This window comes from Saccopteryx leptura, chromosome 1 (assembly GCF_036850995.1).
Source record: "Saccopteryx leptura isolate mSacLep1 chromosome 1, mSacLep1_pri_phased_curated, whole genome shotgun sequence".
In the NCBI taxonomy this organism is placed as follows: Eukaryota; Metazoa; Chordata; class Mammalia; order Chiroptera; family Emballonuridae; genus Saccopteryx; species Saccopteryx leptura.
Window position 1 is genome coordinate 264,989,606 of NC_089503.1, and position 25,679 is coordinate 265,015,284.

Sequence of the window (25,679 nt, forward strand, 5' to 3'; positions counted from 1 at the left end):
TAAAAAAAATGTTAATTTAATTTTCTAAATTTCAGTTTTATTGAAGTATAATTGACACATAAAATTCTAAGATATTAAAAGTGGTGGTTTGATATACATATACTTTGTGAAAGAATTTTTCCCATCTGTCACCTTACATATCTTTTCTTTCTTTCTCTCCTTATTTCTTTCTTTTCCTCCCCCCCTCCCTCCCTCCCTCCCTCCCTCCCTCCCTCCCTCCCTCCCTCCCTCCCTCCCTCCTTCCTTCCTTCCTTCCTTCCTTCCTTCCTTCCTTCCTTCCTTCCTTCCTTCCTTCCTTCCTCTTCTTTCCTTCCCTCCCTCCCTTCCTCCTTCCCTCTCCCTCCCTCCTTCCCGCTCTCCCTCATTTTTCTTTCTTTCATTCTTTCTTTTCTTTTCTTTCTTTCTTTCTTTCTTTCTTTCTTTCTTTCTTTCTTTCTTTCTTTCTTTCTTTCTGTGAGAACATTTTATTCTCTCAGCAAAATTGAATTACATAATGCAGTGTATAACTACAGTCAACATGATTTGCATTAGATCCATGTTTTAAAATAAGAGAACCTTATTTATCTCATAGCTGAAAGTTTGTACCCTTTGCCAACCTCTTTCTATTTTCCCCATCCCAGCCTTTGGTGACCACTTTTCTACTCTCTCTCTCTCTCTTTTTGGGTTCCAAAAATAAGTGATACTGTGTAGTTTTTGTTTTTCTCTTTTTGACTCATTTCATTTAGTGTAAAGCCTCAAGATCCATCCATGTTGTTGCAAATGTCAGGATTTCCTTCTTTCTTATGGCTGAATAATATTCCATTATCACATTTTCTTTATGCATTCACCTGTTGTGGACACTTAGGTTGTTTTCGTGTCTTGACTATTGTAATTGATGCAGTGAACGTGGGTGTGCAGATGTCTCTTCAATATCCTATGTTCAGTTCCTTTGGATGAACACCCAGAAGTGGAATTTCTGGGTCATATGATAGTTCCATTTTTCATTTTTGAGGAACATCCATACTATTTTTCACAGTGGCTGCACCAGTTTACATTTTTAGCAACAGTGCATGAGGGCTCCTTTTTCTCCACATCCTCCCCAGCACTTGTTTTCTCTTGTATTTTTAGTAATAGCCATTCTAACAATGTATGAGATGATAACTTACTGTGGTTTTGATTTGCATTTCTCTAATTAGTGGTGTTGAACATCTTTTCATGTACCTGTTGGCCATTTGTATGTCATCTTTGAAAAAATGTCTAGTCAGTTCCTCAGCCCATTTTTAATTGGGATTGTTTGTATTTCTGCTATTGAGTTATATGAAGAATTGCTTTTCAATATGCAGTGAGGCCAAAATTGACACCTCGTTTAATCATAATCATGGGTTCAAACTGACCCATGCCTGTTTCACTGCTTACTAACATTATACAAGTTAGTTCCTGTTTATCTTAAGGCACAAACTGTCCATGTTTATAGTCCTGGGTTTCTTCAAGGCCTTTCCCCTATTTCCTGCTGTTTCCCTCTCTTCCCTTCAGAAAGCTTGCCCACCTCTCACATACAAAAGAAGCCCCCACATAAATTTGCATCTTTTTTCTAAAGTGATTCTTATACTGAGGGTCTGACAAATGCTAAGCTTTGAAAGTTTATATAAAAGATGAAAGTAATGAGCCTGTAATATGGAGTCTTTTCCTTCCCACTGCCATATCTCACTTTATGACCCCAGACTGATATGGAAGGGTTAATGAGCTGCTACAAAGTTTTTCTGAATTGGACACATTTCTTGCAGCTTTGGCTGGGTGTTGGGGCATCTGTCCTTGGCAAGGGTTATGCCCAGGGCTAGGGCACTGACAATGTAGAGGTGGCTGGAGTTGTCAGACATTGGTAGGCACCCTGGCCAAAATGCTATGTTAGGTTTAATAACAGCAAAGCACAGTTCCAGAGATCATCATTCCTGGTGGGGGTCGGCCAGTTGAAGGGTAAGTGTACTTTGCTCCATTTCCTCAGAATTTTCTGGCATACCTGTGGGCAAGTCTTCACTGGAGTTCTATTTCTCTAGGATTATTTTGTTATCCCAAGAAGGCTCCAAAGGTTGATTGATGAGTGCTGGAAGGCCTAGGTGAAACCACTTTAATTGGCTGTTTCTGCATTTTGGTAGGTTGTGGAGGTGTCCACTGTTTCCTGTGTGGGTGTGGTATGGCAGAAATAGCACCAGATGAAGAGTCTAGGACCTGGCTTTCTTACTAGGCATGTGACCTTGAGTAATTTGCTCATCCATAATACGATGAACTTAGCCTAGTAAATGACAGTTAACCTGGGCTTTAAGATGTTCACAGATCCATGAAGTCATTTCAATATTTAAAAATGATTCTTAAAAATTATAATTTACCTGTTAAATAAAGCAATAAGATTCTTTGCTTTTCGCTGAATTAGGTCATAATCATGTGGCATTGTTATTGCCTGTTGGCCAGAGGCTGTGATTGTCAAGGACGTCCTTTCTGGAGCACATCTGGTGGGTCACACGAAAGCCATCTCTTAGATGATCACACTATCTGAATTAAAATACAACTGTTACTTATGCTACTACTACTCATAATGCTGTCTTTGATGGTGAATCCTTGAGTTGCCTTGTAGCTCTGATGTTCTAAAAATTTCTAGGTAAGAGAGAGAGGAAGATAAGGCTGCAAGGAAAACCTTCTTGAATAACTATGATCACATAGGGTGTCTAATTATGAGGTAGGATAGTTTGCCTCCAACAGCACAATGTCTTTCCACTCCTGTTTGGTGCTTTTAACTTCCCAGCCTCCTTGCTCATGGGTCGTCAGAAACTGACATGTTCCACGTTCCAGGAACATCTACCTCTCCCTCCCTCAACCTGTCCCATGGACACTTTCTCATTTATCTCATAAATCTTCCCTGGTATAGGTTGACAGATAACCCAAGTGCTCAATACAACAGTGTTGAAATAAGAGGTGAGCACAATTTTTCTTGTCAGTCAAAGCTAATTAGTTTTGCCTGAATCCTTGGGAAATTTTGATATTTAAAGGAGGCTAGTCTACCACATTAGTTTCTTAGCAAATCTTTTCTTCCCGGAAAATCTGGATAAATAGTATAAAAAATATTGAAAAAAGAATGCTTAAGACACCCAAGCCAAAACAAAAATGCTCTCAGACCCACTCTGCACGTTGGAAGCTTACTTTGATATTTCTGGAATTCAATTGAAGTTTTAAAGGAGAGTAATGTTTCCCACAATGCAAACAAAAGAAAAAAAGTAAAGAAAGTAGAAAGGAAAGAGGAATAGGAGGGAGGGAGGAAGAAAGGGAGGGAGTGGATGGAGGGAGGAAGGAGGGAGGGAGGGAGGGAGAGAGGGAAAAGGAAGGAGGGAAGGAAGGAAGGGAGGGAGGGAGAGGAGGAGGGAGGGAGGAAAGGAGAAAACCTGTATTTTGGATCCTAATACCCAGAAATGGTGGCACCTTAGACACAGTTATGAATTCAAACAGAAGAGTATAGTCATAAAAGTATTTGAAAAACACTTTGCAAACTTACTTTTTCCTCTCAAAAATTTTTAAAAAGTCAAATGTATTCAACATAGCACTAATTACACTTGCAGATAATGTTTACTGATGCCACTATTTAAACCAGTGGTAGTTAACCTAGTCTGTACTGCCCACTAGTGGGTGTTCCAGCTTTCATGGTGGGCGGTAGCGGAGCAAAGTTTAAATAAAAAGATAGATTTAACTATAGTAAGTTGTTTTATAAAGATTTATTCTGCCAAACTTAGAGAAAATCTGACATAAAGTACTTGGTAAGTAATTATTATTATTATATATGCTTTAACTTGCTGTAACTCTGCTTTATAAATTTTATAAAGTAAAGTTACTTTCCTACTTTATAAATCACCATTACTGTGGAACTGGTGGGCGGTTAGAAAATTTTACTACTAACAGATACAAAAGTGGGCGGTAGGTATAAAAAGGTTGACTACCCCTGATTTAAACATTATTTTATGAAGCAGCTTTTTAAAAGACATGTAGCAGCAACTAATACTTCTCACGTTTCAGGTACTGTGCTAAGCATTTTATATGCACTAGTGCATTTAATCCTCATAGTCTGTCAATATGGCAGGTACTGCTATTTTTATAGACCAGAAAACAGACTCAGCGGGGTTTCTAGCTTGCTGTAGAGCTAGAACCTGAATCTACAGCTCTGTGATTCTAAATATTGTGTTTCTAACCCGCATGCGCTATTGTTCATTGAATACAAATTGGCACTTCCTCCTCAAAGTTTTGCTCTGACATCTTTTTTATAATCTGCTATACAAACTGTACTGTGCAGGCCCACTTGATTACCTTCTCCTGGAAGCAAAGCTGCCCTCACCTTTTAGGAAGGAAGGGTAGGATCAAAGGTTTGAGAGGGCAACTGCAGATAATCTGAGAGAATCAATGGAGAATTATAAGAATTGCTTTCTACTTAAAAAGTGAGTAAGTCCTGGAGATGTAATTAATGCATAGCATGGGGACTGTAGCTAATGGTAGTGTATTTTATATGTGAAATTTGCTAAGAAATTAGATGTTAAATGCTTTCATCACACACACTATTTGTAAGTATGTGTGGTGATGGATGTTAACTGAACTTATTGTGGTGATTATTTCATAATGTGTACATATAACAAATCATTATGTTGTATACCTAAATTCATTACAATGCTATATGCCAATCATATCTCGATTTAAACAATAAATTTAAAAAGATATTGCCAAGGAGCATTGAAAGCCCACTCCTCTTCTTCAGTTGGGAAGAGAAGTGTGCATGCTCAGCAGTGTAATATTTCCAGCAATTTACCTCTTACTGGCTATGTGACCTTGTCGAGATCTTTGTAATGACTAGGGCCATCATCTTTTCAAACAGCCTGCTCCTAGAGTTAACTACCAATATTGTATGTGCTGCTTTTCAGAACAACCTCTCCCTCTTACTCTTCCTTTTCCCCTGTACTGTACATCTCACAGAAAAAGAGAGCAATGGAGAAAAAGAGAACAGTGGATAGAAAGTGGATAGGAAGCATGTACTTCATGTCATTTTGTTTATTTATTTTTTTGAAGTGTAGATTTGTTGGTACCTTTTAAAAAAATTAAACATTTCTGAATTCTTTTTCAGGTTAGGAATTGATGGAAATATTTTGGATATTATGCACAACTAGTTAAATTCTTTTAGTATTCCTTAGCAATCAAAAAGTTTTATAGACAGCTCAGGAAATTTTTTGGGAAAGTATTTTCCTCATATGGAGCAGAAATTTGAACTAAATTTAAATGAGAATGTTTTAAAATTGAGATTCAAACTAGTATCATGACATGTGATCTGTGTGTAAACAAGTGATATACTTTTAAAGCATTCCACTCATTTTTTTTAAAAGCAAGTGGTTTGACAGCATCTGTTTTTGTTTAAAAATTTTAAATTATAAATAAATTAGTAAAGCAAACTTGGAAGTACAAAAAGTATTAAGGGGCAGAAATCAAAGACCTTAAATCCTACCTCAGAGAGGCCATCACTATTGACATTTCCCTCCAGTCTTTTTTTCTATTCATGTTGCAGGTAGTTGCTATGATACAGGTTTGGCTTGGTTATGATATGATAGCTAACACCTCCAAATTTCCATCTTGTAACACTGCAAAGATTTGTTTCTTACTCATGCTACGTGTCTAATGTGGGTATGTCAGAGACCCTGCACCCATGTTGCTGGGTCTTCACTCAGAATGATCATGATCTGGAATGCATCTGGTGACTATGGCAGGTAGGAAGGAGTTCTCCAGAGTCCATACTAGAGATTGAATGCTCAGACAGGAAATGACACATATTACCTCCCTCACCAGCCAAAGGGTACCATTATGTCATGTAAATTTTATTACAATACAATTATTAGATGATACTTTTAGGTTGTTTGAAGCTCATAAAATAACATTTCATTTCAAATTGGTTTATAGGGCCCTGGCCGGTTGGCTCAGTGGTGGAGCGTCGGCCTGGCGTGTCGGAGTCCTGGGTTCGATTCCCAGCCAGGGCACACAGGGGAGGCACCCATCTGCTTCTCCACCCCTCCCCCCTCCTTCCTCTCTGTCTCTCTCCCCCTCCCGCAGCCGAGGCTCCATTGGAGCAAGGTTGGCCCGGGTGCTGAGGATGGCTCCATGGCCTCTGCCTCGGGTCTTAGAATGGCTCTGGTTGCAACAGAGCAATGCCCTAGATGGGCAGAGCATCACCCCCTGGTGGGCATGCCGAGTGGATCCTGGTTGGGCTCATGCGGGAGTCTGTCTGACTGCCTCCCCGTTTCCAACATCAGAAGAATACAAAAAGAAAAAAAAAAAGAAAGAAAGAAAACAAATTGGTTTACAGTTCAGACTGTCAACTAATTCCTATTGTACCGCTAATGGTTCCTTTGGGTTGGTCATATAAATTAAACTTGGTGTTGGAAAGTAATAGTTTTCCCCCTTCCGTGTGCTGAGAGAACCACCAGTTTAGTACTCTTGTCCTCTAGTGACTTAATTTGGTGAGTTGGAAAGAGGAGTCGGCTAACATAGCATAAGCCTTCTTCTCTTTTTCTCTTGTGAGGGAGCTGTCCACAGAAAATGTAATATTCTTCATCCCCATGCTATTGGCATAATCTGCTCTGGCCTAGCTGGGTTGACCAGTTGTCCTAATCTGCTCAGGCCAAGAGGTTTCCTAAAATGAAAGGTGTTCAGTGCTAAAGCCAGGAGAGTAGTTTTTCTGTGACCAGCTAGTCAAACCTAGGTAATTTTGGGATCCAGGACTAGGAAGCCCATTTATTCTGTATATAAGTCACATCCTCAGCTATCACTTTGATGAGTAATATCAGCCATAAAGCTGATAATTTAGTGTCCCATCAAAAATAGGTTTTTGTCTTATTTCTCAGTGGGATCACAAGCCAGGCAAGTCAGAGAAACTGCTGCCTCTGGATCTGTTCAACCTGAGCATGGGGCCAGAGCCGTCCCCACGTATCCCTTTTCCTGTGGCCTGGCCATGGACTGATTTGGCAGTCTTTCCAAACAGTGAACCCAGATCTGAAGTTGCACTTCTCCAAGATAAACATCCCTATAGGATTAATTAGCTTGATCTCATTGAGGTCTAAGATCAGAGTTTATTTATCTATTTGGCTTCTGTAGTGTAATTTTTTCAAAGCCCAGTGATGTTTAGAGAACCAGACCCACGGTGATTAAGGGAAGGTCAGATCAAAATAGGGCTAGAAGAGGAGGGGGAGAACACGAGTGAAGGATGGTGAGAAGGAGGACAAGCACTGGGACAGCTCCCTCACCCTGGGGAGCGCCCAGGTTGGGGCAGGCCAGAGAGCACTTTGTGATTCCTTAGTGTGTGAGCAGCACAGAGGCGGTGGCTGGCTTCACTTCAAACGTGGAGAACCGAGGGAAGCAGCCAATATGCCAAGAGATTGACTCTGGCTTTTTAGACAGAAACATTGTCACATATGCTGCCTTCTTTTACTTTTCATAAGTCGCCAAATATTTCAGTTAAAGTTTGATAAAGAGAAACAAAATTTTCTTCGACCACTTAAGTAGCTTCCAGATGTTTCATTTGCATAAACTCTTCTGCTGTGCATATTTGCATATCTGTCGTTTGTACAAAGATTTGTACAAATATTTTTAAGATTTATTGGTCACTGATATTCAGCTGCTTTGAATGTATCCATGCAGAGATGACATGCACAATTTTAACAACTGGCATAGCACAGGCCCTGGTCAATCAGAGCGAACACTTGATTGCTGGGCTAATTCTCACACAGCCACCCCCTGCCCCATCTCTGAGCCTTGCTCAGGCCCTTCCTAGGTCTGCAGTTGTTAGAGTAGGTGGCTAGTTAGTATTGATACATGGAGGGAGCAAGTGAAATCAGACATTAAACCTAAAAAACAGGGGAGTTTAGCTGAACATTAAACCTGACTTACTAGGAAGCTGTAACATTCATAGGCTCTCCAGGAGATGGGCACATCCTCTGCCAAGGGGACTTAGTTCCAGAAGTGGACTCCCCAGTGGACAATTGACCATTATCTGGAATTACCAGGGAGAGATAAAGCAATAAAGAGGTCCTCTGCCGGGGGCACGTGCAAGCTGTAGAAGCCATGTTGGCGACCATAGAGGGGAGGTATCTAGCCTGGGAAAAGGGTCAGATTAGCTGAGGGTGTGAGACCTTGGAAGATCTAGGAAAAGGATTCGATAGGGAGAGGACCCACCACAAACCTTCAAAGAGCCAGGAAAAAGACTGGCTAGTTTGAAAAAAGGCTATCCCTTCCCGAGCCTGAGGCAGTATAATGAAAGCTTAACAAAGGCCCCTCTCGGTAGCACACGCTACCTGATCACCTGAATCTCTCTCCCAGGCTGCTGCAGCCCCAAGCACAGTTCCAGCAGCCTCCTGGGCCCCAGCTTGGCTGGGCCTGGGTGCTCAAGTGCTATCTGGATGGGGCTAGAGACTGAGCTGGACTATGCTTTGGCATGAACTAAACTGAACTACCAGCTTTGGGTGCCCTGCTGACGCCGGGTGATGGCACAGCATCTCTGGTTCTGGCGCTTCGTCTGGGCGTGCTGAAGACCAGGCTGGACTTCTTCCACAGCCACATGGAGCTAAGCCACCTGATCACGGATGAGACACTGGGCAGTTGGACAGTTTTTTATCTTTGCTCCAGCCCCAGTAAATCTTACCAGTACACTTCATCCTCTCAGGCATGTGTCCCTGAAATACTTTTCTTGCTACTCCATGGATGAACCCCATTTCCACTGGCAATACAGTGTCCTCCCAATTCCTTTAGGGTGACGTTCATGTCCAACTTGTCCAAGAAGCTATGCCCTGCTGCTCCAGTCCTCATTGATTCCTTTCTCCTTTGAGCTCCTACAGCACCTACAGTTTGGGTGATGAAAGCTTACTTATCTTGCCCTGTGTTGCTCTTCTCCTGTTTCATGCATGTTGACTGATTCTCCTTAATTACAGCAAAAGGTCAAAACCAATCCTTAGCCTTCTCCTCCACCCCAGAGCATTGGCATAGAGCTGAATAAATATTGGTATACTGGTGTTCATTCAGGTGCAGTCATTCTGAAAACCAGCTCGTATACATGTGAATGAATAAGTGAATTATCTTGTTAATGCAGGTAACGTGGACTTCTAAATTCTCTGACTACTTCAGTGTTCTTTGTAACACTAAGTCTCCATACCTTTTTGTTTTTCCTGCTTTTAATTTAGTATTTTTCAAAGACTGCTATTCTTAGGGAGCTTGTTTAAAATGCAGATTTCCGGGCCTTCCTTTGGAGTTGCTGGGGGTGGGGCCCAAGCGCTTCCCTTTGAACAGGCTTCTCAGAATATTCTGGTGCAGCTCACCTGGCTTTCTCCATCTCTAAAGACACATTACACTGGTGTTATGACTGTGTTTGTTTACCCCTGCTGTCTTTAACACCCCGCCCTTCATTTAAAAAATTGCTGTCTTAAAGGTGGGCCCTTATTTTTTTGTTTGATACTTTGAGACAGTCTACTTCAACTTAATCTAGTCTGTCATCCTTTCACTGTCTACTGCGGATGTTGTCGGGCTTGCTGGGAATAATCACAAGACTTTTCAAAGGGAAGCACGGTCTTGGGTCTCACTTTCTTGTATACAGAGAAGACTTTTCCTCATTTGACGCTTTATGGTTAAAAAAAATAAAATAAAAAAAGAAAAGAAAGCCCTGGCCAGATAGCTCAGTTGGTTAGAACATTGTCCAGATACACCAAGGTTGTAGGTTCGATCCCTGGTCAAGGCAGATACAATAATCAACCAATTAATGCATAAATAAGTGGAACAGCAAATCGATGTTTTTCTTTCTTTCTCTTTAAAGTTCAGTAAAAAAGGAAAGAAAGAAAGAAAATAAACCAGTTAAAAAAAGTGAAATCCAGCCCCCGCCCTTCTTGATGGGAAGTTGCAAATAAGGTGCCAATTATTTTGTCAGAAATACAAAAGGCAGGTCTTAGTTTTTCTTCTCGGTCCAGTTTCATAGTAAGTTTATGTTCAGATTTATTCTACTTTAGGCAAAGACAGTCATGGAGCTAGGAATTTGTGTAACCACTGGGTTTTTAGCAGCTGGTTTTAGGATCTTCCAGCAGTTTGTGGGTGCATGAGTATGCACTCAGATGTGGACACTGCTCTCTGTATCTTCCCAAAGGAGTCCCAGATAGGCTTGTGGAAGCATTTCAGCCAGGGTCCTCTGCAGCTAATGAAGCCAGAGGCAACCATTGCTTCCACTGACAAGCAGTTAGCAAGCCACTTAGAGGTCAGCTTTATGCCAGTGCTCTGGGCTGTAAGAGAAGGCTAGGAATTGGTTTTTCATGCTTGGTGTAACAGGAGAATCAACAACATTCATGGAACAAGAGAACAACAACACAGAGCCATGTAAGCTTGTTTCATCCAAACTGCAGGCGCTATAGGAACTCAGGGGAGAGGAACCAGTGAAGACTGGGGGGGGCGGGGGTAGGGCACAGCTTCTTGGAGAAAATGGACATTGACTTCAACTCAGAGGAACTGGGAGGACACTGCAGACCCAGAAAGGACATGAGCAAGGTTCAGGGATGGAGCTGAGCATGGCCCGTGAGGGAATTCATCTAGCAATAGCCAGGGGTCAGTCTGGGACCTGTGTGTGTTGGGGGGAGGGGGGCAGAATGATAGGGCCCCTGAAGGGCAAGCGGAGAAGCTAAAAACAAAAGAAAACAAACAAAACAAAACAGGAAATAGGGGGTAGTCAAACATTTGTGAATGGGGGAAGTGACATGTTTAAAAAAAAGCTTTTGTGGTTTTCTGGAAATGACTTTATGACCCAGGATTTTATTATAGTTCAACAATTTAACAACTACCTTGCTGAGCTCTGAGGAGGTACAATTTGGCTCAGAGCTGCTGCTTCTTCAAATTTGGATTTTCTGATCTATATGGCGATTGATGATGATGATGATGATGATAATGATTTTTTTGTAGCCCCCTATGTCCAGGCATCCGCCAGTCAGAAGAGACAGGGCTTTGTGTCCTGAGCAGGTTCTCGAGTCATCCCTTGGGTCCAGGGTTAACCTTTTACTGGATGGATCATGGAAAGTATGGGTGACTCCTGGGGAGGTTTTTGGGGAAGGTCAGAGAAGTTCTTTTCACTAGGCTTTTTTTTCTTCTGATACATTTGGGAATTATTTAAATATCGTAACAGCTATTACAGCTACATTAGAGAGGACTGACTGGATATCAGTTTCTCATTCCTGTTTAGTTCTTGATGATACATTTTCTTCATTGTTCAGCTGAAAGTAGGTAACAGAGTAGCTAAATGCTATGTTCTACACCAGGCAACGAGAAAAACAGAAAGAAATAGTTCTGTATTAGAGTTACCCCTTGGTTGATAGGTCCTGTTTTAACTTGATATAAGGTTTCCTACCTGTGTAATTATGTGAACCAGTGTCACCCCAATAAAATTCAATAAAAAAAGATGTCCTGAATGTTATGCCTTTTTCAGAGAGAAGTCGAATGGGACTGGAGGAGGAGAGCAGAGGCAGCGCAAAGAACCAGTGTGTAAGTATTCCTCGACTAATCGGGAGACAGGGAACCCCTGTCTGTGGGAGCTGGTCCCTGGGCGGCGTCTGTGCTGATGAGGACCTCTTTCCGGGTCTCAGCGCCTTACTGTGGAATGGATAAATGAACCATGAATGAGTGGAAAGAGCAAAGGCGGGAGGGGTATAGGAGAGCTGACGGACTCCAGTTCTAGCTTCAGCTCTACCACGGACCAGGGGCCGATCTATCTTCCTGGGACTCATTTCCTTGCTTCTAAAAAGGAGAAACTGTTCCTGCATGCCACGGGGTGGTGAGCTCTGAGGAGATGATGCCTGTGTATCCTCATGAGGATTAAATCTTCATGAGAAAAAAAAGTGTTCTTGTGTCTATCCACGCTGACTGGCTTGATAACCTCAGTCCAGTTAACTCACTCTGTCAGCAGAGTTGTCTGCTTTTTCTCCAGTGGGTCTTTCCTCCTGTGGAACAGTATTTGAAGTGGGTGTCTGTGCACTCTAGGCTAGCTCTGTGACTGTTTCCCAGGGGGCCAGTGGGCCTTTGTGGGGAAGGGGTGCTCCAGACCCTGCTGGGCCTCCTGGGGCAGCAGTTATCAGTCAAATCCTGTGCTCTGTGCTTCTCAGGTCTTGAAAACATGGATATCTGAGAGAATAGGCTGTTGTTCATGAATGGCCTTGAACATCTGACCACTGACAACGAGTTTAAATTTCTTCCAGTAAAATGCCCCTTACACCTGGAAGATGGGCTGGATATTAGCTGGGCCTCTCACCTGAGTTGAGTCATCAAGCAGCCAGAACATTCTCCTGTCCAAGGACTAGATGTGGCCTGGGTTCTGGATTGTTCTGACTTCTGTTTCTTTACTTTCCTAATCATTCCCAGGCAGCCCTCTCCCTGGCATGAGAAGTATGGCCTCTGTTTATGAAACTTGTGCACAAACTTAGATTTTGGGGGTCCTTGTGCACCCTTGGTTGATGACGCCCAACCAAAGATCTATGTGAACGCCAAGAGGAACTTGGATTGGGGACTAGAAGATCCCCGTTCAAGTTTCAGCTGCAATGTTCAGTGTCTGTGCACATCCAGCAAGCCTGGCTGACCACTCAAACTTTGCAAACTATATAGATTTCATGTCCTAAATGAGAATGATAATCTTTGTCCACCCCATACCTGTCGCTAAGGTTTTTTATAAAGATGAAATGAGATACTATGTGTTTGAGAAAGCACTTTTAAATTGTAAAGAGTGGGTATAACGTAAGATCCTACTGCAACCTAACAGGAACATTTGGGGAAAGGAGGAGCAATGACCCCCCCAGATACTGCTATTGTGGCACTTTAGGGATATTTTGAGGGTCCCTAGGGTACAGTTGGATCAGCTTGGCTGACCCAAACCTCTGTGAAGTATGCTCTACTAGGTGGCAAGCAGTTAACTTTGGGCAAGAGAGAAGGAAATGGTTCAGGCAACTTGGCCTTTAGACACGCCTGGGACTTATTCAAATTTCCAGTCAAGGAATTGGGATGGCAGCCTATTCCTTTTTTTCTTTCCAAGCTAGCCTCATTGGTGTGCACATTCTTTAGGGGCCCATGTGTTAGGTTGGTGGTGATGCGAACATAGCATGAACAGAGCCTTGTGGACCAGCCATTTGTGTGCCAGTCTAGAGGTAGCTGATGACTGAAGGCTGTTAAGGAAGGGGAACTGGCCAATGTGTATGGCTCATGTGGCATACTTGCCCTCAATCCCATTTCCAGAAAAGGTAAAATTGTTCTACTCCCTGAAAAGAACCAGAGAAGAAGTGTCTCCTGGGTTGATTGAGAGTTATGTCTCAATTGGCATTTTTTAAAAAAAAATATTTTTAAGACTTTATTTATTCATTTTAGAGATGAGAGAAAGAGAGAAGGGGGAAGAGCAGGAAGCATCAACTCCCATATGTGCCTTGACCAGGCAAGCCCAGGGTTTCAAACCGACAATTTCAGCATTCCAGGTCGACGCTTTATCCACTGCGCCACCACAGGTCAGGCTCAATTGGCATTTTTTAATGCACTAGTTTGGGCCAAAATGGACTCTACCAAGCCCTTTTCCCTTTGTGTGTTTGAAAGGATATGAAATCTATGTTTGCTCCTATTAACATTCATTCATCAGGAGCCACTGGCAAAAATTTTTATTCCAGAATGATTTCCTGCCTGAGGCGAGGCCCATCCAAGGCAGTGAGTTCACCCCTTGCTCTGGTCTCGTATTGCTCTGTGACCTGGGCTAATCTACATGTCCTTTCTGTTACTTATTTTCAGCCTTAAAAGATAATGTTCTTTTAATTTTAAAAGCAAAAACTAAACAAAAACCAAAGCCCACTAATCTTCCAAAACAGAAAAAAAAAAGTGCCTTTTGAAAGGAGGAAATAGCTTTTTATTAGGTGTAAAGACCAACAAAAAAGCTTCCTACATCTCCGCAGGCCTGGGAGTTGCCGTGAACCGCTGACTCCATTCTGTTAGGTTGGCAAGCAATCTCCCTGAGCCCGCCATCCAAGCAAAACACTGAGCTTGACTTGTGCCACGAACAGCCTTGCCTCTCATCACATCGAGAGATGTTTCCATATCCTCCTGAGAGTGCTGGGATAGTCTCAATACTTGTCCTTTGTAAGGGACATTCACTGGTAGATTCATAAAATATGCTGACATGGACTTTGAGGGAAAATATTGTAATTATGTCATTTGAGAAATGAGGAAATTGCAGCTCAGAAAGGGAGTTGTTTGCCTAAGTCACACAAGGGTTGATCAGTGAGCTGGGATGTGGTTCCAGTTGTCATTCCTGGCTGAATAGTCCATATGCTCCTCTCTATTTCCCGGTGCTCAGGTTGTGGCTGGGTGGCTAAATCTGGCCAATGGGCTCTCAGCAGAAACCAAAAAAAGTCAACATGAAGCAAGTGTCTGTTGTGTTAAGCCACTGAGACTTTGGAAGCATTGTGTTATTAAGGCATAACCTAACTGACTCAGATCTACACACAAACCAACTTTAAAAAGCTATCAGGGCCCTGGCCAGTTGGCTCAGTGGTAGAGCGTCGGCCTAGTGTGCGGGGGACCCGGGTTCGATTCCCAGCCAGGGCACACAGGAGAAGCGCCCATTTGCTTCTCTACTCCCCTCTTCCTTCCTCTCTGTCTCTCTCTTCCCCTCCCGCAGCCAAGGCTCCATTGGAGCAAAGATGGCCTGGGCACTGGGGATGGCTCCTTGGCCTCTGCCCCAGGCGCTAGAGTGGCTCTGGTCGCGGCAGAGCGACGCCCCGGAGGGGCAGAGCATCACCCCCTGATGGGCAGAGCATCGCCCCTGGTGGGCGTGCTGGGTGGATCCCGGTCGGGCGCATGCGGGAGTCTGTCTGACTGTCTCTCCCCGTTTCTAGCTTCAGAAAAATACAAAAAAAAAAAAAAAAAAGCTGTCAGAAAAGCTGACTCTTTGGGGGTGGTGTGATATCTCACCCACTGTGAGGCAGTATAGTACAGCAGGTTTAAGACAAACTTGCTTTCTATAGCCTTGAGAGTCTAGCTGCTAGCGTGTATCTCTCAGATCTACTGCTAATTAACTGTGATTTTTGAGCCATTTAATTAACCTTTTGTGCCTGAGTCCCTGTTCTATAAAGTGGGAATATTAATAATGACTCTATTATTGACCTGTCGGATAGATTAGATAACACATGGAAGGCCCTTTTCACAGTGCCTACTGCAGAGTAAACATTCAAAATATGTTAGCTCACATTATTTACTGATTATGTGGATTCTGTCAAAGGCACTGTCCTAGGCTTCTGCCATGTTTTAGGAATGAATTGACCTGAACCCTTTTCATATATAACCATTCAGTCACCCAACAGCTAGATTCATATCACATAAGACAAATCTCAGCTTACAGATATGGAAAACATGGGCCCTCTGGGTTGGGAGCTCCAGGTTCCAACCTGTTTCTGTGACATTGTCACCTAAGTCTCTAAGATGGCATTGGAGTATGCCTCACAGATGAACCAATTCAATTTTAGTATTCACAAATATTTGCTTTTTCACAAAGACTAGTATTTGAACTTAGGTCATGTAAAACCAATATAAGCAGAAGATTTCGAAGTATCTAAGGGCTATGGTTGAAATTAATGAGTGTTCTTCTTTAGGAAAAAAAATTTATAGACAATAAACTCTGGTTCCAAATAAATGGATCTTATACTGTGATTCTACTAAATGCCTAGAGATGTATAATATTTACATATTTAGAACATGGACTTCTCTGCTACAGTGAGGCTTGCATTGGTCTTGGGGTGGGCGGGGATGGCGGGAACGCAGGGCTTAGAAGCGCCAGTCCAGTGTACCTGGCATGCCACCTGGGAACAGCCTGTGGTCTACCTTCCATTCCTGCCCCTGGCCCGTCAGCCTATCAAAGTGCTTCTTAGAATCCTTACTTCTAAGTTTACTTCTTTTCCACAAGTGGAAAGGGGAGGAAAAAAGCAAAACAAAACATCAGATAATGCCTGGGCCCTAATTTCTGGAGTGAAGATGGTGATCACCAGGGCACTTTGCTTTTCTTCTGTCATGTTCTATCACAAACTCAGGGTAGCTCAGAAACAAGGGCTGCACTCCAGTTTCTCTTGTTTGTAGGGTAATGTTTTTAAGTAGGAAAGACCCACTTGTGTCTAGTGATCCATGTGGAGTACTTTCACCCCACTCTCCCCAGCAATATCCTCTGGCGTGTGAACCAACTTGTCAAAAATAGTAACAACCTGGGCATTTCCCTCAGATAAAAACAACCTATCTATGAGGTGAGCTTTGTGTCTTTCTGTCTCAGTTTTTTTTTTTCTGAGAAGTTATTTTATTTTAATTTAATTTTTTTTTAGCAAGAGAGCGAGAGAGAAAGGGAGGGAGGAGGAGAGACAGACAGACAGATAGACAGGAAAGGAGAGAGATGAGGAGCATCAGCTCGTACTTGTGTCACTTTAGTTGTTCATTGATTGCTTTTCATATGTGCCTTGACAATGGGAACTCCAGCCAAGCCTGCGACCCCTTGCTCAAGCCAGCGACCTTGAGCTTCAAGCCAGTGACCATGGGATCAGGTTGATGATCCCACAATCAAGTCAGTGACCTTGGAATTTCAACTCGGGACCTCAGCATCCCGGGTGGATACTCTATCCCAGGAGTCCCCAAACTACAGCCTGCAGGCCGCATGTGGCCCCGAGGCCATTTATCCGGAAGGGGCACCTCTTTCATTGGTGGTCAGTGAGAGGAGCCTGCTCCTGGAGTACTGTATGTGGTGGTGCTGCAAAGCGCGGCGTTGCTCACGTATAGTATTACTTCGGTGACGCGGGACGCACATGCCACGGCTCCGGAAGTGCGTCATATCACTTGTTACAGCTAGCAGTGACAAATATGGAACCGGACATTGACCATCTCATTAGCCAAAAGCAGGCCCATAGTTCCCATTGAAATACTGGTCAGTTTGTTGATTTAAATTTACTTGTTCTTTATTTTAAATATTGGATTTGTTCCCATTTTGTTTTTTTACTTTAAAATAAGATATGTGCAGTGTGCATAGGGATTTGTTCATAGTTGTTTTTTTTTATTTTATAGTCTGGCCTTCCAACGGTCTGAGGGACAGTGAACTGGCCCCCTGTGTAAAAAGTTTGGGGACCCCTACAACCATTACACCTCCACTGGTTAGGCCTGAGATGTTATTTTTGAAAAATTATATTAAGAAATCACTACTCTGCTATGAAGATAAGTTTGAAATGGGAAAAATGTCATAATTCTTTTAAAATAGTGCTTTCCACTTTTCAGAACACTCATTTTCACAGTGTCATTTGATTTTCTTAGCATGTCTGTGAGGCATGTTGAGTAGACATTTTAAACCTGATTTTCCAGACACAGGAACTCAAGTGTGGAGAGCCTCAGGAACACAGGATATTAACTGCAAAGTCAGGACCCAAACCTAAGGCAGTTGGTGCGGGGGATAACAGGGAACACGTAGATCTTGGTAGAACCTCAGGAGGTCTGTGGTTGATTTCTTATATGCCACTGATTAGGAGTGTGATCTTTAACAGATCACTTAAAATTCTTGAACCTCAATTCTTCTCATTTGCAAAATGATGGGGCTAATTGAATGCCCTTTAAAAAATTAAACTTCCATGGTTCTTTTCATCCTATAAGGTGGTTGCAAGAATTGGGGCTGGCATAAGAAATGATGACATCAGATCATTTATAGCAAAATGGTGGGATCTTGATAACATTATACGGAGTGAAATAAGTAAATCAGAAAAAAACAAGAACTACATGATTCCATACATTGGTGGAACAATAAAACGAGACTAAGAGACATGGACAAGAGTGTGGTGGTTACCAGGGGTGGAGGGAGGGAGGATGCAGGAGGGAGGGAGGGAGAGAGTTAGGGGGAGGGGGAGGGGCACAGAAAAAACTAGATAGAGGGTGACGGAGGACAATCTGACTCTGGGCGAGGGGTATGCAAATAATTTAATGACAAGATAACCTAGACATGTTTTCTTTGAATATATGTACCCTGATTTATTAATGTCATCCCATTAACATTAATAAAAATTTATTAAAAAAATAAAAAAAATAAAATGAAAGAAAATTAGAAATAAAAAAAAAAGAATTGGGGCTGGGAGGGATTGGAGGCACTACTGGAAAATAACAAGGTTCCTCCCAGGAGAATGGAAAGCCTCATTATCATGCATGTAGATGTCTGCGGTCTGCCCTGTCTATCCTTTCAAGGTGCTTAGCCTCTGAGAGGTGCCCAACATGTTAGACCATGCTGATCAAAAGCAGAAAGAGGAGTAATGCCTTTGTGGCTAGTGGATCTCTAAATCTGAGACCTTGAAACATCAGAGTTGGGTGGGTGAAGGGTGCTACCAGGAGCAGGGACCATTTAAAAAGAGAGGAAAGGAAATGTGTTGACTTGGTTGGGAGACCAACACCTAAGAGGCCCTGTGTTCACCAGAAGGAAATTCAAAGTGAAAACAAGACTTACTTCCACTCTTTTCCCAAAGGGGCAGCGAATGTTGATGGATTTAATTTTTCCCCTTACTAAATGCTAGCATTGCTCTTGTTGGCAGGGGTTAATCTTCCCTGGATGTCCTGGAGCCATTGGGAATGTTGAGCTAGAACAACACAGGACACAGCCCGCAAAAGATAAGAGCCCGCTTTTCAAAAAAGAACTGTTTTCAAGTAAAATGGTTTAATGAGTGTAGCATGCCAGGGCGCAGAGAAAGGGTTTTGTCTTTTGTTTTAGGTGGGTACCTGGAGTCAGTGCTGAGGGAAGGGAGGGGCTCCTTCCAGGGGACTGAAGAGGTGAGGACCGCTGCTCAGGAGGCTTGCCACCTGTGTCTGTCTGCTCTTTGTGGACTTGTGTCAACGCAAACTTGGATAAGCCGCTTCTCCTTTCTAAGCCTCAGCTTCCTCAACTGTAAAGTGAAAGAATCAGAGAACCTATTTTAAATTTCCTGTGACACAATCTTTGATGCCAGTGTGGCCTCTTGGAGTGGCTGCTGTTTTTGGCTGGCCCCACCATCCCTTGCCCTCAATGACTCCCCTCCTGAGGTGAGCTTAGATCTCTCAGAACAGCTTCTCCGAGGAGTCTGGGAAATTCTTCCTGAATGGCTTCAAAAAAATAGCAGCTTTGGAAACTTCTCTTCTGACATTTGAGTAGGTTTTGCATGGAGAAAGGAGTGGCTGGTGTCTGTGGTTCCTGAACACTCAGGAGGGCGCAGAAGCTCAGGACCACTCCATTCGCGGGTCAGCTGAAAAAAACAAACCTCACTCTGGCTCACATATACCCTAGTTCCACGGAAGCCCTAGGCGTAGTCTCTGAAGTCTATGTATTTAAATAAATTTTGCAGGTTGGGAACAACTGCCAGGTTCTCTTCTGGCTCTTTGAGAACAAAGATGTTATTAGCAGAGCTCCCAACATTGAGGTGAGGCAGCACTAGACAAAAAGTTGACTATCGTTCCATCTCGCAAACCTGTTCTTGACTGGTGCTCTCCGTGGGTTGACTTCTTACAACCTCTCACACACCTGAGCTCACTCACCTGGGTCTCTGTGCTCATACTTTAACCCCACTTCTAAGGTCACTTCCCTTCCTCTCAGACTTTCTAAGTTCACCCAGTTTTTGCAGCCCTGCTCAAGTTCCTCCTCCTCCAAAATACCATCTCTAACTGTTCACACAGCCCACGTTCATTGTCCTTTTTTTCTTCCCCCCGAAATCATTGTACACTCACACTCTGTCTTGCACTGTGCTTTAGTAAGCTCTAGCTTGTAAGTCTCTGCCTTCTGAGCTAATAGAAGTCAAGCATCTGGGGCTAATCCTTCTCTGGCATCCTCCTTGATGCCCATCAGAAAAAGGAGCGTCCTGGGGGCCCATGCTTTTGGGACCAGCTGACCCAGCTATAGGAGTCAGAGTGGCAGGAAGGCTGTTGGTGGCTGGGTGGGAACAAGGGAGGCAGGTGCAGATAGGTGAGTTGAGCCATATGCCTTCAGTGACAGCAGGGGAGTGTGGGGCAAGCCTGCATTCTCTTCCTGGCAACTGCAGCCCATGCCCTCCGCTCACGTGCATCCTATCGGCACATGAATACTCTCTCCTCCTTCAAGGAGGGTGTTGATATTTACTGTAATTTGGCTTGCCATCATTTAAAAGAAAAGGAGGTTCAACCCTACATATTGTCATTTAGCCCATGGTTAAGTACATTTGTTCTGAGTTGGTCTCGATATGAGCTGCCCAATACAGTAGCCACTAGCAACAGGTGGCTATTGCAATTTAAGTTTATTAAAATAAAATTAAAATTAAAAACTCTGTTTTTTAGTTGCCCCAATTACATCTCAAGTGCTCAGTAACCATGCATGGTGAGCAGCTGCCCTGTTGAACAGTGTGATAAAGAACATTTTAATCATTGGAGAAAGTTCTATTGGACAGCACAGGTCCAGGCTCTCTGGTTTCAGACACTGGCTTCTCCATCTATTTGCTGTGTGGTTTTGGATAAATAATTTAGTCTCTCGGTGTTTCAGTTTCCTCACTTATAAAGTGGAGAAGAGTATAGTACCTACCCACAAGATTGTTGTGGTTCAAACAAGATCATCTATGTAAAGTGGGTGGCAGGGCATAGAATTCAATGTTAGCTGGAGCAGCAATGTCAGCTCATTGTATTGGCTTGTTATATCTGAGTCTTCTCTCCCCAGCACAAAGGATAGCTTGGGTGCCAACACTGGGTAGCCTCTCAGTAGATACTCATTACTCGTTCCAAGTGTGAATTCAGGAGAGAACAAAGCGCTCGGCTGAAGGGGGTTGGAAGGTTACTTGGCACAGCCACTCTGTGGAGTCAGGACTGAGTTTTCTCTGCGTACGTGCCATGCTTGGATCTGCTATTGGACCAGAGGACATTTTGATGTTTTCACCTTTTCTAAAAGGACAGAAATTTCCCTGACTGTGGGCTTTGCGCCAAGGGTGAGTACGTACTGACCCTCTCTGGTTCCCTCTCTCTTTTTTCCCACACTGAAAGCATATTCCTTCTGAAGAGGAAGTTTGTTTTTCATGTCCTGGAAATGTCAGGCTCCCCAGAGGGCTGCAGGGTGGACCTGTCTCAGTCAAATGTCTCTTCCTCTGATGCAGTGGGTGACTCCCCTGCTTTCTTGAATGACATCAGCTGAGCTGTAATCAAAGCACTCATGCCTGACTCACCATGCACTGTGGAGAATTGACTTCCAGCATGGCGGGGTGGGACGAGGTGGAGGAAATGGCCCTTGGCACGTGAATGACTTTTTGACTTTTGACTCAGACATTGTGATTGTGGTCAGGCCCCAGCATTCCCATGTTTTTTTTTTTTTTCCCTAAGCATCTGTTCATGCTCTTGAAGCTCCTTGACTGAATTCCCTGCCAGATTACAGTAAGCCTACCCTGGGCTTCACATGGCCCTGCAGGCACTTAGTGGGTTGCATCAGGAGGGAGCTGGAATACCAGTGTGTTTTGCAGAATGTACCAAGATGCTGGCCTGGGGACTGTAAATTCCCATCAGTGCACAGGAGCTAGAATGCAGCACCTGATGCATTTGGATGTTTGGTGATGACTTATGGGGGCGAGAAAGCAGTGTTCGAGATTTCAGGAGCCAGTCTAGCATTAGGGAGCTAACCTTACATTACTATCAAAAGCAGAGATTCAGCTGTTTCCCAGCCCCTCAGCCATCTAGTCTCTCTGTAATTATAACTCATTGTTCCACTGACTTCCTTTTCCATAGGACAGTGTCTCAAGGGTGGACCTGTCTTGGGGCAGGGCTGGGCTTCCAGAAGCAGTCCTAGAGAGTGCTCAAACATGTGTGCTGAGATTTTCCCAGAGCTCCTTAAAGTCTGACTGATGAGTTGTCTGAGAGCCAAGCCCAGCCTAGCAAAAGCAAAAATTTGTTTATCATCGGGGCTCTCTCCCTGCTGAAACTACCGATAGCTCACCACCTCATCCATCATCTGGAACTCAGCACTCAGACAAATTTCCCCTCTTGCTTTCTAGTGCACGGCACGGTAGACCTATTCACTCAGGGGTACGGTATATTTCTTTCTAGATTTTGACATCTGGGGGTAACTTTTTATTTTTATATAATTTCAAAGTTCTAGCAAAGTTGCAAGAATAGTACAAAGTTTTAGTACAGTTGCAAAAATTATATGCCCTTCTTTATCGAGTCACCAACTGTTGATGATTTTCCCTGTTTGCTGTTTTGCTTTATCATTTCTCTCTCTCTCTCTCTCTCTCTCTCCATATATTTTCCCTCCTGAACATTTCAGAGTAAATTGGAGACACTGTGGTTTTTCAACCCTAAATACTTCAGTGAGTATTTTCTAGGAGTATGGACACTCTCTCACACAATTATAGTGCAGTTCCAAGAAAATGCATGAAGTTTTTTAAGAAAATAAATATGTTCTCCATACCTTTCTTGAAGATTGTGTGACTACAAATGAAACAAAACATAAATCCATCAAATCTCCACCTACACACACCCAGTGTGATGTTGGGGATTGTGAATAATATCAAGAAAGTTTAAAAAATAAGTCCTTGTCTAGCTGGGAAAATAAGAGATATAAAATGTTAGAAATGGATGAAAGATTTAAAAAGAGCACATTAATTGGTGAAATCCACTTTCTTTGGGAAAAACAATTGAAAATACCCTTAGGCCTTGGCCGGTTGGCTCAGTGGTAGAGCGTGGACCTGGTGTGCAGGAGTCCCGGGTTCGATTCCCAGCCAGGGCACACAGGAGAAGCGCCCATCTGCTTCTCCACCCCTCCCCCTCTCCTTCCTCTCTGTCTCTCTCTTACCCTCCCGCAGCCAAGGCTCCATTGGAGCAAAGTTGGCCCGGGCACTGAGGATGGCTCTGTGGCCTCTGCCTCAGGTGCTAGAATGGCTCTGGTTGCAACAGAGCAATGCCCCAGATGGGCAGAGCATTGCCTCCTGGTGAACATGCTGGGTGGATCCCGGTCGGGCGCATGCGGGAGTCTGTCTGACTGCCTCCCCGTTTTCAGATTTGGAAAAATACAAAAAAAAAAAAAAAAAAAAGGAAAATACCCTTAAAATAATTATCAGAAAAATTGTAAATTTAATATTAAAATAATTGCTCCACCTTTTTCCTTAGGCTGTATAAACTCTTTAGCTAATGATAAAATTATGGAAAGATTTTGAGATACTTGACAGAAAAGTTTTGATTGAATTTTCATTATTTTAATCAAATCAGGGTATAGAGCAAAACAAATTTTTTTTTTTTAGTAGAAAGACTTCAATTCTAAAAGCAAAAACAAAATCTGAACTAAAATTAATTTGTAATCTTCAAATATTACGGGCTTACTGGAGAGCTTGACTAGGTTCATTTCTGTAACCCTACCTCTCCCTAGCACAGTGACAGGCACGCGCTGCTTGATGAAAAGCAATGGACTATCTTTTTTTTTTTTTTTTGTATTTTTCCGAAGCTGGAAACGGGGAGAGACAGACAGACTCCCGCATGCACCCGACCGGGATCCACCCGGCACGCCCACCAGGGGGCGGTGCTCTGCCCACTAGGGGGCGATGCTCGGCCCCTCCGGGGCGTTGCTCTGTTGCGACCAGAGCCACTCTAGTGCTTGGGGCAGAGGCCGAGGAGCCATCCCCAGTGCCCGGGCCATCCTTGCTCCAATGGAGCCTTGCTGTGGGAGGGGAAGAGAGAGACAGAGAGGAAGGAGAGGGGGAGCGGTGGAGAGGCAGATGGGCGCTTCTCCTGTGTGCCCTGGTCGGGAATCGAACCCGGGACTTCTGCATGCCAGGCCGACGCTCTACCACTGAGCCAACCGGCCAGGGCGCAATGGGCTATCTTTTGTGCTGGAGATATGGATCATGAGTATGTATCCTGGGCAAGAGTTTTGGATCATTTATTTTAATCTTTATTCCCAGAAGAAAAAATAATGCCATAGGGTTAAAAACCAGTGGAACTGCAATATGCCTTAGATAATATTATTTTTTTTAAACACATCTTCCTTGTGTAGTAAGAATGTGACAAAAAGTCAAGTGTCTGAAATGGAGTATGTACTCACTCTAACCATGACTAACATGCTGAATGCTCTGGCCTTCCTGTAGGAATGAGCGTGTTCCAAAATAGGGGGTGGTCATGTTTTAGGTTCAAAGACATAGTAGCTGGATGAAGTCCACTGAAAAGTTAAAAATGGTGGCCTAGGAAGGAAATCCTGAAATGGCACTGTGGATCTACAGTGTAGAATCATGGGACAGGAGAGCTAAGAAAGAGGGTGAAGGAACCAGGGGCTGAATTGGGTATGAAGGCAGGACTTGATACCAGGCTTTCATGGACTTGCATTGGGTCTGTATGGGTGGGCTTTGATTTATTTTGGGGACAAGAAGGAGTGGATACATGGTAGACCTCAAGAATGTCCTCTGAAAGATACAAAAGTTAGCAACCCAGGACTTTATTATTTGGGACATTAAAAACCACAAAAGAACATTTGAACTAAAGGCATTATTGGCATTGTCTGCAAGGATTTTCAAAATATTCCCCACCTCTATCCCTGTACAAGGTTTATGGTAGACTGGGTAAAACAATTCTTTTTATCCTGAATTTATAAACTCAGAAGCCTAAAGATCACAGACACAAAATATGTTCCCTCAGTTTTTGCCTTTTGTTACTTGTGGCCACTTACCCAAAGTGAGTTCTATGTCCTCACTTCCTTGACCTCCTCTCTTTATCTTGTCCTTTACTCATCTTTAGTCACTCACTCTCCCAGTTGTACCTTCAAGTTCATCTTCACCAGTAACAGCAACATATTCAAGATCTCAGTCCATGCCCCGTCCCCAGCATCCCTGTTCTTTTCTTTCACTCTTCCTCGTTGCCCAACACCAAGAATCTCTCTGTTCCATCAGGCCCTCCAGCCCATTGGTACTACCACATTTTCCCTGCCTCTCATCCCTTCAATCCTCACTCCCTCTTTACCTGTCTGAAAGTCCATGTTCAATTAGTGTAATCTTTGCAAATACTTTTGATTCCCTTTACACTCTTACTTTACATATTCACTTTGCCAAATCACAATGCTGATTATTAAATCCTGCTCTTTTCCTACTTAGAGCTTGTATCTAAGCTTGGAGAAATATAGTTTGAGGAAGACATATAATCACACTGGCTAGTCTCACCTTTGAAATTCTAACCTTGAATCTAAAGTAGACTTTTTAATGCTGAGAAACAATCTTACTTTTAACCCCTAGTCATTTCACTCTCTCATTTTTCTAGAATTGCTTCACAATCTGTCACAAACAATCTCAACCCACAGGCTTCCTCCTATGCCAACTTAATTTTTAATTGAATTTTATCAAGGGAAAATATGTACATGGTTGAAAAAGTCAACAGACAATATTAGATGTATAATGAAAAAATAGCACATCTTCCTTGTTTATTAAGTTGCCAAATTTCCCTTCCTTTCTAGTTCTCACATTTGAAGTAATACTCTCAACATTTTTACCTGTTTTTTTGTTTCCTTCCCCAAATACCATAATTATATTAGTATTTTAATTTTTTTTCAATGATATATTGTCTTTACATACACATTTCCTCTTTATTTATTTCCCCACTTTTCCTATATAGTTTTCTCAAAATTTTTGGTTAAG